Genomic DNA, 15930 nt, shown 5'->3' with positions numbered 1-15930 from the left:
ATTGAAGTGATTGAAGGACTGGACTCTCTTGTGAAACTGCAGAACCCGCACATGCTCTCTACTGGAAACAAAAGCATTGCTCAAACGAATAATGTAAGCCAACTATATTTTAGATGATACAACTTTAGAAAATGCTGGATTAGCGGGGTAAAGTTAGTTTTGTTTTCGATATTCCCCAGACATTCGCTGAAAAATGGCAATACCTCCTAAACTACTTGGCCAAAAATGATTTAAACCCTATTGCCGCTAAAAAGACAAGGCTAACAATGTTTCACAAGCTTCATTTTCCGTATTTTCGCTCTATATAATAAGCACTGCCCCTCAAAAGCCGCCGCAATGTGAGTTTCGCCGGGAAATCTCGCTCTTGACGGAGATGCGAGTAAGGGACTGTGGGGAAAGTGTACTTTTTCTTCGTTTTTAAAGAAAACGCAGAGTGTGTGTTTTTGTAATAGCTTTTTGATTTTAAAAGGCCTATTGACATGAGACCAGTGCAGTTCGGTAGGGGGTCTCAGTGGGCATCTCTGATGCACAGAGCATGTGGATGCACCCCTACTGGCTGAAATGGGTATTGCATGTCCAAAATTAACATTCTTTTTGTAATAGCTTTGTCCATCAGTGAGACAGAGACATCAAACTAGTGTCATTAAGTAGAGGAGGGCAGGGGACAACTTTCACAACTTCTATTTTTTACCCCTATTGCTCTACTTTCACCCCTACTGGCTGAAATGGGTATTGCATGTCCAAAATTAACATTCTTTTTGTAATAGCTTTTTCCAGCAGTGAGACAGACACATCTAACCAGTGTCATTAAGTAGAGGAGGACAGGGGACAACTTTCACAACCTCTATTTTTTAGTACAATTTCACCGCTAGATGGGAGAAATTCCTACACAATGTCCCTTTAAGTGCATTCATGTTATATTATCTGCAAGTACAGTTTTGTAAAATGTATGAGATTCGAATTAAACATACAAGTGCACATTCAAAACATTTAAACGCGCTTCTTTTTCACAAGTGAGGGATAGCTAACATTTATCCTACTGTTCTGTTCATAATTCATATTTTTTGCACCTACATATAAAGCGTGAAACTGCCGTTGCAAAGTATCGAGATGCTGTCGAAGAATTGCTATACAAAGAGCTCCAGGAGCAGGAGGCAATTGAGGCTGAGAAGAAAAGAAACGAGGAGCTTCAACTACACAAGGTAACCAACATCACCATGCCATCCATCTCATTCAAGTACAAGAACATTGATCTTAAATGCTCGAGGTTTAATAAGTCAGATTTACACTACAGTGTTTGAAACGCTGCACTGTATTAAAATCTTCTTTCTACTGGACATACAAACTTAATATATACTCTTCTTGACAGTAGTGAATAAATATTGCTTCCTTCTTTCACAGGATGCATTCGTGGAGAATTTAAATGGACCTCAACTTTTCGACAGCATGTTTGATGAGGATCCGTATGCAGAGCAACTGGCTCTCCTCCCCGGAATGGAAGCACTGAACAATACATATCCTTATAATGAATAGCAAAATATACAAATCAAACCACAAATGAAAGCAATACTTTATAATTCACTCTTAAACATAGGGTTCTTTTTTTGGCATTCATGGAGCTTTCTTTTCTTTAGATCAGATTTTTTTTTCAGATAAAAAAGGGTCCTTTTAAGAACTGTTTCCTGAAAGGTTCTTTGGGGAATGAAAAATGGTTCTTCTATGGCATCACTGCAAAAACAAACAAAAAAAAACAACAAACCTATTATGTTTTTTTTACATTGTCAACTCCATTATTGTGTAATATTGCTGTTTGAGCATGAAAAACGTCTGCAAAGTTAAAAAGCACAAAGTCATTCCAAACGGAGTTATTCTTGAGTTAGTCTTGAGTTTTCACCCGGGAACAAACACGTCACAATATTTCCCGCCCAAGACATACGCAATATAAAGGGGCGGGGCCTAGTTGAGTTAGTTAGTAGTGCGTTGAAATTCATGGTTATGGTTAAGGGCGGCACATTTCCCAAACACGCTCAAAGCAGTTTTAAAAAGAGGAGCTATTATGGAAATATTATACTTTAGAATAAAATATTTAAGTGCAAACTGAATGTAATGTTTTCTGACACTGAATTGCAATTTAAATTTAAAGGGTTAGTTCACCCAAATATGAAAATTCTGTCAGTAATTACCAGTGACGGACTGGCCATTGGGCAATGTGGGCAAATGCCACTGCGGCCGCCTGGTCTCATCACTTGTTGTGGCCGCATCACAAACAAATAAATAGGCTAAATAAAGCGAGGAAACGGCCGCCTATTGGCGCAATGGCTGCAAGCGGCAGCACCACCAGCGGCTCGCTCGCCGCTCATCAGAACTTGTGGCGCACAACCATATAAAAAGCTAAATAAATAAATAAAGCGGAGATGCGGCCGCCCGCAACCGGCAGCACAACCTAAATAAATAAATAAAGCGGAGATGCGGCCGCCTTTTGGCGGATTGGCCGCCCGCAACCGGCAGCACAGCCAGCGGCTCGCTCGGCGCTCATCACAACCATATAAAAAGGATAAATATACAGTGTTGGGTGTAACGCGTTACTGGTAGTGTAAGGCATTACTCGTCTGAAAATGGTAATATTATTACAGTTTTCCCGAGTTAGTTACTTGCGTTACATTTGCCAGCGCTTCATCACACACAAGGCACACAACACAGAGAACAGAAGGGAAGGGGAGGAGGGCGTGAATGGAACAGTGATTGGTCTGGGTTTGGCACGAGGTATCATTTACCATCACCGATTGGTCGACACGCGGCAGTTAAGGCAAATCAGGGATGACTTCCCTAATGAATATTCATGAGTCTTCCCCTACCATCCTGGGGAAAAAAATATAGCGCCCCGGACGCGCGCGCGCAACCCGTTCACTCTCACCGCCTTCAAACAACACGAGCGCTGTATTCTCTCTCTCCCTCGCGCATATAGTAAAAGGTCGGAAGACCGGTTGTGTTTTATAGACAATTTTGCATATAAATGACTATTTATAGGGCTTGAATTACAACCTGAAACTGCGCATGCGCGGGTAAAACTGCTGGGGTGAAACTGTGGCTCTGCGGCTCTGCAGACAGATATTATTGGGACAGATGGGGAAAAATGGAAGCGTCAACAACGGCAAGTACAAGTACAGTTGTTTGTAGTTATTTGTGCTAGACAGTGCCAGTCTGTTGTTGGCGTAATAAAGACCCTAAAGAACACTCCTCCTTTGTATGTTCCCCCTCCATCTGATGCATCTCAGGCAATTATATAGAGTAATTAAGAAAAAAAATGTAACTAGTAACTAGTTACTTTCTCCAGGGAGTAATAAAGTAAAGTAAGGCATTACTATTTTTGAGAGTAATATGTAATATGTAATATATTACTTTTTTGAGTAACTAGCCCCAACACTGTAAATAAATAAATAAATAAAGCAACAATAGGCCGTCGCAAATCAACATACTTATGAACTGACAAAATGTAAAAATGTGTACGTTGAATGCAATGTAAGTCGCTTTGGATAAAAGCGTCTGCCAAATGCATAAATGTAAATGTAAATATGAATCAAATAATAATAAATTAAGCGGAGCTGCAGGCGGCCACAAAAAAAAAACAAGGTAAAAAGCAAACAAACAAACACCACGGCCTATCTCTGAAAAATAATAGCCCTATGAACTAAATAATAATAATAATAATGACTTTTTATTTCTATTTTTCCTGTGAAGGACAAATAGCCTAAATGTATGTAATCTCTCTATTGTGAGATAGATGCATGATGTGATTGACAAGAGTGGCAGAGAAAAGCAAATTATTGCGCAACCTGCTACTGTAACCACATTTACATTTACATTTAGTCATTTAGCAGACGCTTTTATCCAAAGCGACTTACAAAGTAGGACTAGATTAAGCGAGTCATCAAGAAGAGGAAAAAAACAAAAAGCAGCGCAAGAAGTGCTCAAGATACAAAGTTCAGGCATTATTCAGAGTAGCATAAGCCCGATAAGTGAGGTTTAGAGGGAAACAAATGTGGCCTCTCTGCTAAAATTGCCAGGGCCTCTTTTTGGTGCCAGTCCGCCACTGGTAATTACTCACCCTCATGTTGTTCCAACCCCGTAAGACTTTCGTTCATCTTCGGAACACAAATTAAGATATTTTTAATTAAATCTGAGTGCTGGATCACTTCTCCACAGGCTTATGGACACTATAACTTGCTGGCCCAGAAAATGTATTAAAGACGTTGTTAATATAGTCCAAGTGACTCCAGTGGCTCAATCTTAAGTTTATAAAGCGACAAGAATACTTTTTGTGCGCAAAAACAAACAAAAATAACGACTTTATTCCACTTTTCATTTCCTTCTCTCTGGGCCGTAGCGCATCTGTGTTGCACGTCACCACGTATCACACACATGACCACCGTCGCCCAATAGTGAGCCTACGTGGTGACGTGCAACACAGACGCGCTACGCTATTACACTACGTGAAAAAAGAAAAGAAACCCAAACACGCTCGAAGCAGTTGACCAATTAGGACACATTGATTCAGCTGACCAATCAGAGCACATTGTGCTTTTCAGAAGTTAGGAGTTCATTGAGACAGGAACTAAACAGGGGTGCATTTCCCAAAAGCATAATTAGCAGTGTTGGGTAAGTTACTCTAAAAAATTAGATCCTAATTACATCTTCAACGGTGTAATTAGATTACTTTACTTATTACTGTCTCTCTAAAAAGAATGGGATTACTTATTACTAATTACTTTATAAATCCCATCAACTTTAACCAGTTGACCAATACAAGGATAGACAAAAAACTTTTCTTTTAATTATGTCAAATAAACATAGAATTGCATACATTATTCTTGAACTGACAAAGTGTGTAAAGAGAGAGGGTTACATTAAAAAACATACATTTTAAAGGTCCCGTTTTTCGTGTGTTTTTGAAGCTTTGATTGTGTTTACAGTGTGCAATATAACATGTGTTCATGTTTCGCGTGTAAAAAAACAGTATTTTTTTGTATTTTTCACACAATTTACTTATCTGTAAACTTATCTGTATACCGCTATTTTCACTGTCCTTAGAACGGGCTGATGACTTCCTTGTTCTATGAAGTCCCTCCTTCAGGACTACGTAACGAGTTCTGATTGTAAGCGGTTCTTGTGTTGCGATTCGACAGCAGCTTAGCGCACGTTGCCCGGAAAGGTCACGCCTCTTACCATAACGTGGAGATGCATGCGCTCAGTCCCAAACAAAGGTGATTGGACTCCGGGATGAAAATAATAGCGTCTCGACGACATGGCGACAAACACACTCTACAAACGCAACTCTTCCTCTTCTCCGTGCCCGTGGGAGCGCAACAAGACCACGCCCACTTTTTTGTGTATTCCTGTGGGCGGAGGTGGGAAGAAGGAAGTAGAGGGATGTAGTCCAAACCGGCCGTTCGATGAAGGCGACTTCTGTTAAATAAAATATCTCGCTTGGCATTGAACTTTGAGCTTTATAATTTTACAGATATTATTTATACTCTAACAACAACATTACACACTAACTAAAGTTTGAAACATGGGATCATGAAGAACGGGACCTTTAACATGAAATTTTGATGTTAAATCCACTATTGTTTTATATAGAAATGTTGTACAGCCTATACAGTATTGAATGCAATTACATCAGAAGTAATTATAATTGAATTACAAAGAAATTAAGAGTAATCCCTTATTTTACTTTTTCAAGGGAAAAGTAATTAAAATACAGTTATTAATTATTTACGCCCAACTATGGTCGCAAGTTCTGTCGTTTCGGCATAGTTCAATGAGTCTGTGTTTCCCAAAACTATAATTCCAACAAACATTCGCTAACAGCATCGCAAACTTGTGTGGTCAGATCGACAGCTCTCGACATAGAAGCAGAGTTTTTTGTTAAAATATAATGTGGACTTATCCTTATCTTTAAGAGTGCAGATGAGGGAACAGCTGTTAAAAAGGACTCAAAATAATCAATTTACCTTGACAATCCATTTACATATAGGAGCAAAATGGAAGCTCTATGTATGCAGTTATTTGAGGTGGGTTTGGCTCATCTTGCTGAGAGAACAGCTGAGGTGGAATCCTTTTTAACCTGTTCCCGTGAGGCAGTGGCTGACAATCGGCGCAAAGCAGCGCAAATAGCAGCTGACTTTGAAAAGTCCAGGAGACAGGTTGGTTTCTTCTCCCTCAGTCACACGAGGAAAACGAGACAACCTGTTTCTGACCAGTTGAACACATCAAAACGCTCACAAATTAAATTCTGTTCTATTGCAGAAGATTGCGGAAATTAAACAGATTGCAGACGCCGATCTTCTTAAAGCTCACATCACGCCCTGCGATGAACAGGCTGAGCAGCTCTCTGAAACCCTCATGAGTCTTGAACTGTAACTGGTGGACCAACTGGAGGTCAGAATAAAAATACCTATATTGTTAATGTAATATTAATTACGGAGCATATCACCTACAGTAAACGAGTGGAAATTTCACAAATATGCTTTTTTAATTTTTTTAAGGACATCTTCAAAGACTTTGAGAGGAACATCTCAGACATGGTTGGAGGGTTCATTGAAAACGTGCAAGGGATATATCCTTTATCCAACAAAGCAAAACAAAAATACTTTTATTTTATGGGTAAGGCTTCTTTAACTCTGACACACATTCGCACTGATTCGAGACCTGGAGAACGGGTACAATGAACAACAGCTTGTGATTGCCTTGGCAACACTGGAGAAGGTGGTCAAAAACGAGCTAGGGGAGCAAATACCGGATGATCTGGCAACGGTCAGTGGAAAACTGTCTTCATGATCACTTAATTTCTGTGTAATTATGAATAATTAAGAAGTCAAAATCCATCGTAACTACATGCCAGACACTTATTTTTAGTATTGACTGATCCTTCGTCCTCATTTCCTATGCTGCCCTGTAGCTCTTGGTAGATAAAGACACAGTGACCAATGCAGTCAATGCTTCTAACGACACCCACGTGCAGAAGATTGATAATAGGGAGGATGAGCTACTGGCACGGGTCAACAGCTGGATGAGCGGTCTGCTGAAATCGGTACTTGATTTATGAACACACATCCTGTGAACTCCTTAACAATATTATTATATTATATTATATTATATTATATTATATTATATTATATTATATTATATTATATTATATTATGTTGTAGCCTACCGTGCAGCTGTCCAGGATCAGAACGACCTTTTATTATTAAATAAAATATAAATCTTTTTTGTTTGTGTTAATAGATACACAATGATGACGTGAAGAGGAATCGCAAGCGCATCTCAGAGATCCAAAACTACATTCGTTTTGTAAAAGATGAGCTGGAGGACATGGCATGATCAGCAGAGATGGCGGATGGTAGACGGGAATAGGAGATTGAAGAGGATGATCGCAGGTAGGTAGATTGGGTAAGTCTTTAAGTCTTTAGAGTGAGTCTTGTGCGTCTATGTTGAGACGAGACCAGTGAACCAAAGGTGCAGTGGGTTTATAAAGGGAGTGGATGATGAGGTGCAGGGTCAGCTTGGGTTTTGTGCCTCCGCACTGCCTGTCAGGTGAGCCGTGTCCCATACCCTCTCGCTCTGCTCAAACCAGTGGTTGACAGCTGGAACCTCCGAGGGCTCACCTGACCAGGGAAAAAGCGGCATTTATATAGCGCTTTTAACAATGTAGACTGTTCCAAAGCAGCTTTACATTGATAATAGGAAATTAAAGTAAAGTGTTTTGGCATTATAGCAACTCTAGAATAAAGTTATTGTCCAGCTAAAGTTAGTTTGATTGATTCACTTCCGACGCAACGATCATTAGTTATTAACTTAGGGGCCGCTAACATGACACCGTTTTAACAGAAAACTCTTAAGTTCTTTCTGCTCAAACTTCAAAAATGCGAACCAGCGAGAACGACGATGGCGTGCACATGAGTATTACGAGTTCAGTCTATAGGTATGTGCATCTGAATATATGTGTAGACCTTCCCTACAAATCAACCCTCAACATACTACTTGCCTGGCCTTAAAATTAATAATACAGAATTTGTATCGCTTCCACGTAACCACGCGAACCGTAATTATCCCGACAACGCTTTATCTGTAGATAGGTAAAGGGAGGGGAGGGAGGCTTTCACAGGGAAGAGCCTAGTTGACATTTCAGGACTGCGCTGTCGTCGCATCCAGGTGCAGGTCCTTCGTCAGGTCTGGATACGGCCTGGATACGGCAGACTGCGGTAAACCTCGGGATAAACAGAAAGACTAATATTAGCATAGACGCCATTCTTCTTATGATGTAACGTGTACATCAGGATTCATGGGAAATGTTCCCAGTTCCGGCTGATCTAATCTATGCAGCCTAACATTGAATTATAGAAGTCTATAATGTATTATGTGAATGCTAGGTCAGAGAGATGTGTCTTTAATCTGGCTTTGAACTGACAGAGTGTGTCTGCTTCCTGGACAATGTTAGGAAGACTGTTCCAAAGTTTTGGTGCTAAATAGGAAAAGGATCTACCGCCAGCAGTTGATTTTGATATTCTAGGTATTATCAACTGGCCGGAATTTTGAGATCGCAATAGACGTGAAGGACTATAATGCGTTAAGAGCTTGCTCAAGTACTGTGGAGCTAAACCATTTAGTGCTTTGTAAGTAATCAGCAATATTGGGTGTGCAATGCACTGCCTGATGCGATACTGTAGTAGACGGTTGCATAGTTATAATTTTCTCCCTGATATTATCAATCTTGTAAGTGAAGAAGTTCATAAAGTCATTTTAGCCACTGTTTTAAATAAATACCTAGGGTTTTGTTTATTTTCTTCTAATAGGGTTGAAAAATAAGCAGATCTAGCAGCTTTTAAAGGTCCCATGACATGAAAATTTCACTTTATGAGGTTTTTTTTACATTAATATGAGTTCCCCTAGCCTGCCTATGGTCCCCCAGTGGCTAGACATTTTGATAGGTGTAAACAAAGCCCTGGGTATTTTTGAGAAAAATAAAAGCTCAGACGGGCGAATCTAGAATCTTCCCTTTATGTCGTCATAAGGGGAAAGGTCACCTCCCCTTTCTCTTCTTTGCCCGCAAAGAAAATTTGGCCCGCCCATGAGTCATCCTCATTTTTTATATAGCGCTTTTAACCATGTAGATTGTTACAAAGCAGCTTTACAGAGATAAATGTATAATTTATGGTAGCAGAGATTGTTTTGGCTTTATAGCGGTTCTTTAATAAAGTTATTTTTTCAGCTAAAGTTATTTTTGATTGATTCGCTTCCGTCGCAACGATCATTTGTTATTAAATTAGGGGCCGCTAAGACGACGCCATTCTCTCTACACAGACTTTAAACGCGAACCTGTGAGAAACGCTGATGCCGTTCACATGCGCATTAAGAATTGGTTCTATAGTTATGTGCGTTTAAATATATGTGCGCAGGTTTGTAATTCCCTACAAACCAAGCCTAAACAAAGTACTGGTCTTTCCTTATAAATTTTGATACAGAATTTTATTTTATTTTGTCACTTCGGGGTAGGTACGCGAAACGAATTTCCCGAAAACGCTTTATCTGTAGAGTGGTAAAGACTAGTTGGCACTTCATCACTGCGTTGTCATCGGGTCCTGGCGAAGGTCCTTCGTCAGGTCTGGATACGGCCTGGATCCGGGAAAACCTCGGGATAAACAAAGACACTAAAATTAGCGTAGAAGCCATTCTTCTTATGATGTAACGTGTACATCAGGATTTATGGGAAATGTTCCCGGTTCCGGCTGATCTAATCTATGCAGCCTAACATTGAATTATCGAAGTATATATTGTATTATGTGAATGCTAGGTCAAAGAGATGTGTCTTTAATCTGGCTTTGAACTGACAGAGCATGAATGAAACTAAGCCAATCTTGATTGGTGTTGCGTCATGACGTAACGTGTGACGGCATAACCGGAAGATACAAAGGGACGCTGGCACAACAAACACACGTTAGCTCCTTTGCGATGAAGCAAGCGCTCTGCCCGCGATAAGTGTGGCGACGAGACGCAGTGTCTCGTTCCCTTCTCGGGAAACAAGGGTTACAGTCGTAACCCGAGGGAATTCGCACTGCGTCGTCGTCGTGACGACACTTTGGGGAACGTAATGGCCACTATGCCACACCGTAATCACGCCCGCCCTAGTATGAAGCTGGAAGACCAGGCATACCTAGGACGCGAGCACTCTGGCGCCAGGCGTCACAGGGAGTTGCAGACTATAGAAACGTATGAAGGTGTGCGGGGTGGCCCACCCAGCCGCCTCGCAAATCTCCTGAAGCGAGACACCAGAAAGGAGGGCCACCGAGGAGGCCATGCCCCTGGTGGAATGAGCCCTCACGGTCATAGGTGAAGGCAAATTGCGCACCTAATAAACCGTGGCTATAGCCTGGACAATCCAATTGCTGATTGTCTGTTTAGATGCAGGCAGCCCTTTCTTGGGTGAACCAAAGCACACCAACAACTGGTCTGACTTCCTCCACTGAGAAAACTTCTCCAAGTAAACCCTTAGGGCTCTGACTGGGCAGAGCAGGTGAAGTCTCCCCTCTTCCGCCGTCACAGGTGGAGGATGGAAGGCCTTAAGAACCACTGACCGTGCCACACTAGACGGCTTAAGAACCACTGACCGTGCCACACTAGACGGCACCTTGGGCACCTAGCCCGGTCTAGGATGTAAGATGGCCTTAACTCCGCCAGGGGCAAACTCCAGGCAAGTTGGCGTTATAGCCAAGGCCTGGAGATCCCCCACTCTCCTCAGAGAGGTGATAGCAAGGAGAAAGGCCACCTTGAAGGTCAGGTTCTTTGCCTCAGCCGACTCCAGTGGCTCGAAGGGGGCCTGAGCCTCACGGTCATAGGTGAAGGCAAATTGCGCACCTAATAAGCCGTGGCTATAGCCTGGACAATCCAATTGCTGATTGTCTGTTTAGATGCAGGCAGTGGCTCGAAGGGGGCCTGAGCCAACCCTTCAAGTACCACCGCCAGGTCCCAAGTTGGGACTCTGGAGTGAGCCGCAGGCCTCATCCTCCGAGCCCCACGGAGGAAACGTACAACCAGATGGTGCTTTCCCAAAGGCCCATCACCTACAGGCGAGTGGAAAGCCGCAATGGCAGCCACATACACCTTAAGTGTGGACGGGGTAAGACCGGCGGAGAAACGATCTTGGAGGAACTCCAGCACTGAAGCCACTAGGCAGTTAACTGGTTCCACCTCACGCTCTCTACACCAAGTGGAAAACACATTCCACTTCAGGCTGTACAGTCTCCTAGTAGAAGGAGCCCTGGAGCTGAGTAGGGTCTCGACAACACCTGCTGACAGGCCAGCCTCTAGGTACCGAGCCCCCTCAGGGGCCAGACCCAGAGGTTCCACAGCTCTGGCCGGGGGTGAAATATTGTGCCCCCTGCCTGCGACAGCAGATCCCTCCTCAGAGGGACCTGCCACGGGAGGCCGTCCAGCAGTGCTACAATGTCCGAGAACCATACCCGGGGCGGCCAGCGGGGTGCTACTAAAAGTAGGCTGATCCCCTCCCGGCGGACCCGCTCCAAGATTCCCGGGAGCAGAGCGATCGGGGGAAATGCGTACAGACGCAGCCTCGGCCACGTCTGCATCATAGCGTCCAGCCCCAGCGGAGCTGGATGCCTGAGAGAGAACCACAGTGGACAGTGGGACGTCTCTTGAGACGCGAACAGATCCACTTCCACTGGGCCGAATCTCACGCACATGGCTTCCACCACCTCGGGGTGGAGTCGCCACACCCCGGGCCTCAGCCCCTGTCTGGACAGGACGTCTGCTCCCTGATTTTGGTCCCCGGGGACATACATCGCTCTGAGAGAGGACATTTTCCCCTGGGACCACAGAAGGATGTGGTGTGCCAGTCTGCATAGAGGGCCCGACCTCAGACCCCCCTGATGATTCAGATACGCGACTACAGATGTGTTGTCCGAGCGTATCAGGACATGGTGGCCGCGGAGGTCCGGGAAAAAGCTCCTCAGAGCTTTGTAGACCGCCAGCATTTCCAGGCAGTTGATGTGCCAGGAAGAATGCCGGGTCTCCTACAGACCTCTCGCAAAGCGGCCGTCCATGACCGCGCCCCAACCAGTGAGGGAGGCATCTGTTGAAATGGTTTTCCGGCAACATGATGCTCCCAGCACCGGTCCCTGGGACAGGAACCAAGGTTTCCTCCATACGACAAGGGAACGAAGGCATCTGTGCGTTACCCTGATCTTACGGAACGGATTTCCCCTCGGGGAAAACCCCTTGGCTCTCAACCACCACTGTAGGGGTGTCATGTGTAGCAGGCCAAAAGGTATGATGTTGGACGCTGCTGCCATGAGCCCCAGCAGTCTCTGAAACTGCTTCACAGTGAGGTTGTGGCCTAGCTTCGCTCTGGAGACCATCGCCCGTATGGACTCCACGCGCGCGGGAGACATTTGTGCCCGCATCGTCGTGGAGTCCCATACAACTCCCAGGAACGTAGTCCTCTGGGAGGGCGTCAACACACTATTTTTTGTGTTGAGTCTCAGCCCCAGGCAGCTGATATGGGCCAGAACGACATCTCGATGCCGAACTGCCATCTAACGCGACTAGGCCAGTATTAGCCAGTCGTCGATATAGTTGAGTACACGGATGCCCTGGAGTCTCAGCGAAGCCAGTGCTGCATCCATGCACTTGGTGAAGGTGCGAGAGCTAGGCCAAAGGGAAGAACCCGATATTGGTACGCTTCGCCCCCGAAAGGTTGCGCCCTCTATGCAGACTGGCACACCAGATCCTTCTGTGGTCCCAGGGGAAACTGTCATCTCTCAGAGCGATGTATGTCCCCGGGGACCAAAATCAGGGAGCAGACGTCCTGTCGAGACAGGGGCTGAGGCCCGGGGAGTGGCGACTCCACCCCGAGGTGGTGGAAGCCATGTGCGTGAGATACGGCCCAATGGAAGTGGATCTGTTCGCGTCTCAAGAGCCGCTGGGGCTGGACGCTATGATGCAGACGTGGCCGAGGCTGTGTCTGTACGCATTTCCCCCGATCGCTCTGCTCCCGGGAGTCTTGGAGCGGGTCCGCCGGGAGGGGATCAGCCTACTTTTAGTAGCACCCCGCTGGCCGACCCGGGTATGGTTCTCAGACATTGTAGCACTGCTGGACGGCCTCCCGTGGCAGGTCCCTCTGAGGAGGCATCTGCTGTCGCAGGCAGGGGGCACAATATTTCACCCCCGGCCAGAGCTGTGGAACCTCTGGGTCTGGCCCCTGAGGGGGCTCGGTACCTAGAGGCTGGCCTGTCAGCATGTGTTGTTGAGACCCTACTCAGCTCCAGGGCTCCTTCTACTAGGAGACTGTACAGCCTGAAGTGGAATGTGTTTTCCACTTGGTGTAGAGAGCGTGAGGTGGACCCAGTTAACTGCCCAGTGGCTTCAGTGCTGGAGTTCCTCCAAGATCGTTTCTCCGCCGGTCTTACCCCGTCCACACTTAAGGTGTATGTGGCTGCCATTGCGGCTTTCCACTCGCCTGTAGGTGATGGGCCTTTGGGAAAGCACCATCTGGTTGTACGTTTCCTCCGTGGGGCTCGGAGGATGAGGCCTGCGGCTCACTCCAGAGTTCCAACTTGGGACCTGGCGGTGGTACTTGAAGGGTTGGCTGAGGCCCCCTTCGAGCCACTGGAGTCGGCTGAGGCAAAGAACCTGACCTTCAAGGTGGCCTTTCTCCTTGCTATCACCTCTCTGAGGAGAGTGGGGAATCTCCAGGCCTTGGCTATAACGCCAACTTGCCTGGAGTTTGGAGTTTGCCCCTGGCGGAGTTAAGGACATCTTACATCCTAGACCGGGCTATGTGCCCAAGGTGCCGTCTAGTGTGGCACGGTCAGTGGTTCTTCAGGCCTTCCATCCTCCACCTCATGTGATGGTAGAAAAGGGGAGACTTCACCTGCTCTGCCCAGTCAGAGCCCTAAGGGTTTACTTGGAGAAGTCTTCTCAGTGGAGGAAGTCAGACCAGTTGTTGGTGTGCTTTGGTTCACCCAAGAAAGGGCTGCCTGCATCTAAACAGACAATCAGCAATTGGATTGTCCATGTTATAGCCACGGCTTATTAGGTGCGCAATTTGCCTTCACCTATGACCGTGAGGGCTAATTCCACCAGGGGCATGGCCTCCTCGGTGGCCCTCCTTTCTGGTGTCTCGCTTCAGGAGATTTGCGAGGCAGCTGGGTCGGCCACCCCGCACTCCTTCATACGTTTCTACAGTCTGCAACTCCCTGTGACGCCTGGCGCCAGAGTGCTCGCGTCCAAGGTATGCCTGGTCTTCCAGCTTCATACTAGGGCGGGCGTGATTACGGTGTGGCATAGTGGGCATTACGTTCCCCAAAGTGTCGTCACGACGACGACGCGGTGCGAGTTCCCTCAAAGGGGAACATCTCGGGTTACGACTGTAACCCTTGTTCCCCGAGAAGGGAACGAGACACTGCGTCTCGTCGCCACACCTATCGCGGGCAGAGCGCTTGCTTCATCACAAAGGAGCTAACGTGTGTTTGTGCCAGCCTCCCTTTCTATCTTCCGGTTATGCCGTCACATGTTACGTCATGACGCAACACCAATCAAGGTTGGCTTAGTTTCATTCATGCTTCAGAGCCACTACGCTAAGGGTGTTCCCCAAAGTGTCTTATCGACGCAGTTCGAGTTCCCTCGAAAGGGAACCACATTTTTTCATCTTAAAAATATATCCAAATTACGTCATATGCTCTCATTGACAAATGCAGAACAATAAGTCCATGCGTTCATGACATCAAGGCTAGATTATGGGTGATTGCCCTGCATGCTTAATAAACAAATTACAGCTGGTCCAAAACGCAGCAGCTCAAGTTCTTACCAGAACCAGTTAGTATGACCATACTAGCCCAGTTCTGTCAACAATGCACTGGCTCCCTATTAAACATCGTATAAATTTTATAATATATTGCTGATTACTTACAAAGCACTAAATGGTTTAGCTCCGCAGTACTTGAGCAAGCTCTTAACGCATTATAGTCCTTCACGTCTATTGCGATCTCAAAATTCCGGCCAGTTGATAATACCTAGAATATCAAAATCAACTGCTGGCGGTAGATCCTTTTCCTATTTAGCACCAAAAACTTTGGAACAGTCTTCCTAACATAGTCCGGGAAGCAGACACATTCTGTCAGTTCAAAGCCAGATTAAAGACAAATCTATTTGACCTAGCATTCACATAATACATATACATACTATATAGACTTCAATAGTTCAATGTTAGGCTGCATAGATTAGATCAGCCGGAACCGGGAACACTTCCCATAAATCCTAATGTACTCGTTACATCATAAGAAGAATGGCATCTACGCTAATTTTAGTTTCTTTGTTTATCCCGAGGTTTTCCCTTAGCCTGCCGTATCCAGACCTGACGAAGGACCTTCGCAAGGACCCGATGACAACGCAGTGATGAAGTGTCAACTAGTCTTTACCACTCTACAGATAAAGCGTTTTCGGGAAATTTGTTTTGCGTACCTACCCCGAAGTGACAAAATAAAATAAAATTCTGTATCAAAATTTATAAGGAAAGACCAGTACTTTGTTTAGGCTTTGTTTGTAGGGAATTACAAACCTGCGCACATATATTCAAACGCACATAACTATAGAACCAATTCTTAATGCGCATGTGAACGGCATCAGCGTTTCTCACAGGTTCGCGTTTAAAGTCTGTGTAGAGAGAATGGTGTCGTCTTAGCGGCCCCTAATTTAATAACAAATGATCGTTGCGATGGAAGCGAATCAATCAAAAATAACTTTAGCTGAAAAATAACTTTAATAAAGAACCGCTATAAAGCCAAAACAATCTCTGCTACCATAAATTATACATTTATCTCTGTAAAGCTGCTTTGTAACAATCTACATTTTTAA

At 44.9% G+C, this 15930-nt stretch overlaps 1 protein-coding gene and 1 long non-coding RNA gene across 2 annotated transcripts in view; one reads left to right on the top strand and one right to left on the bottom strand.

The window, feature by feature from the left end:
- Positions 1-15930, bottom strand: part of LOC311081001 (uncharacterized protein) — a gene marked incomplete at its 5' end in the record, with an annotated part of 116805 nt that overhangs the window by 58643 nt on the left and 42232 nt on the right. The window lies entirely within an intron of this gene.
- On the top strand, positions 2672-3151 carry LOC311096382. Its single transcript, XR_014609020.1, has 2 exons — positions 2672-2786; positions 2878-3151. It is a non-coding gene; the product is annotated as an uncharacterized lncRNA (long non-coding RNA).

Source organism: Abramis brama (assembly GCF_963993115.1).
Source record: "Abramis brama genome assembly, chromosome: 1".
Lineage (NCBI taxonomy): Eukaryota > Metazoa > Chordata > Actinopteri > Cypriniformes > Leuciscidae > Abramis > Abramis brama.
The sequence above is the reverse complement of the archived record's forward strand: the minus strand, read 5'-3'. Positions and strand labels throughout refer to the sequence as shown.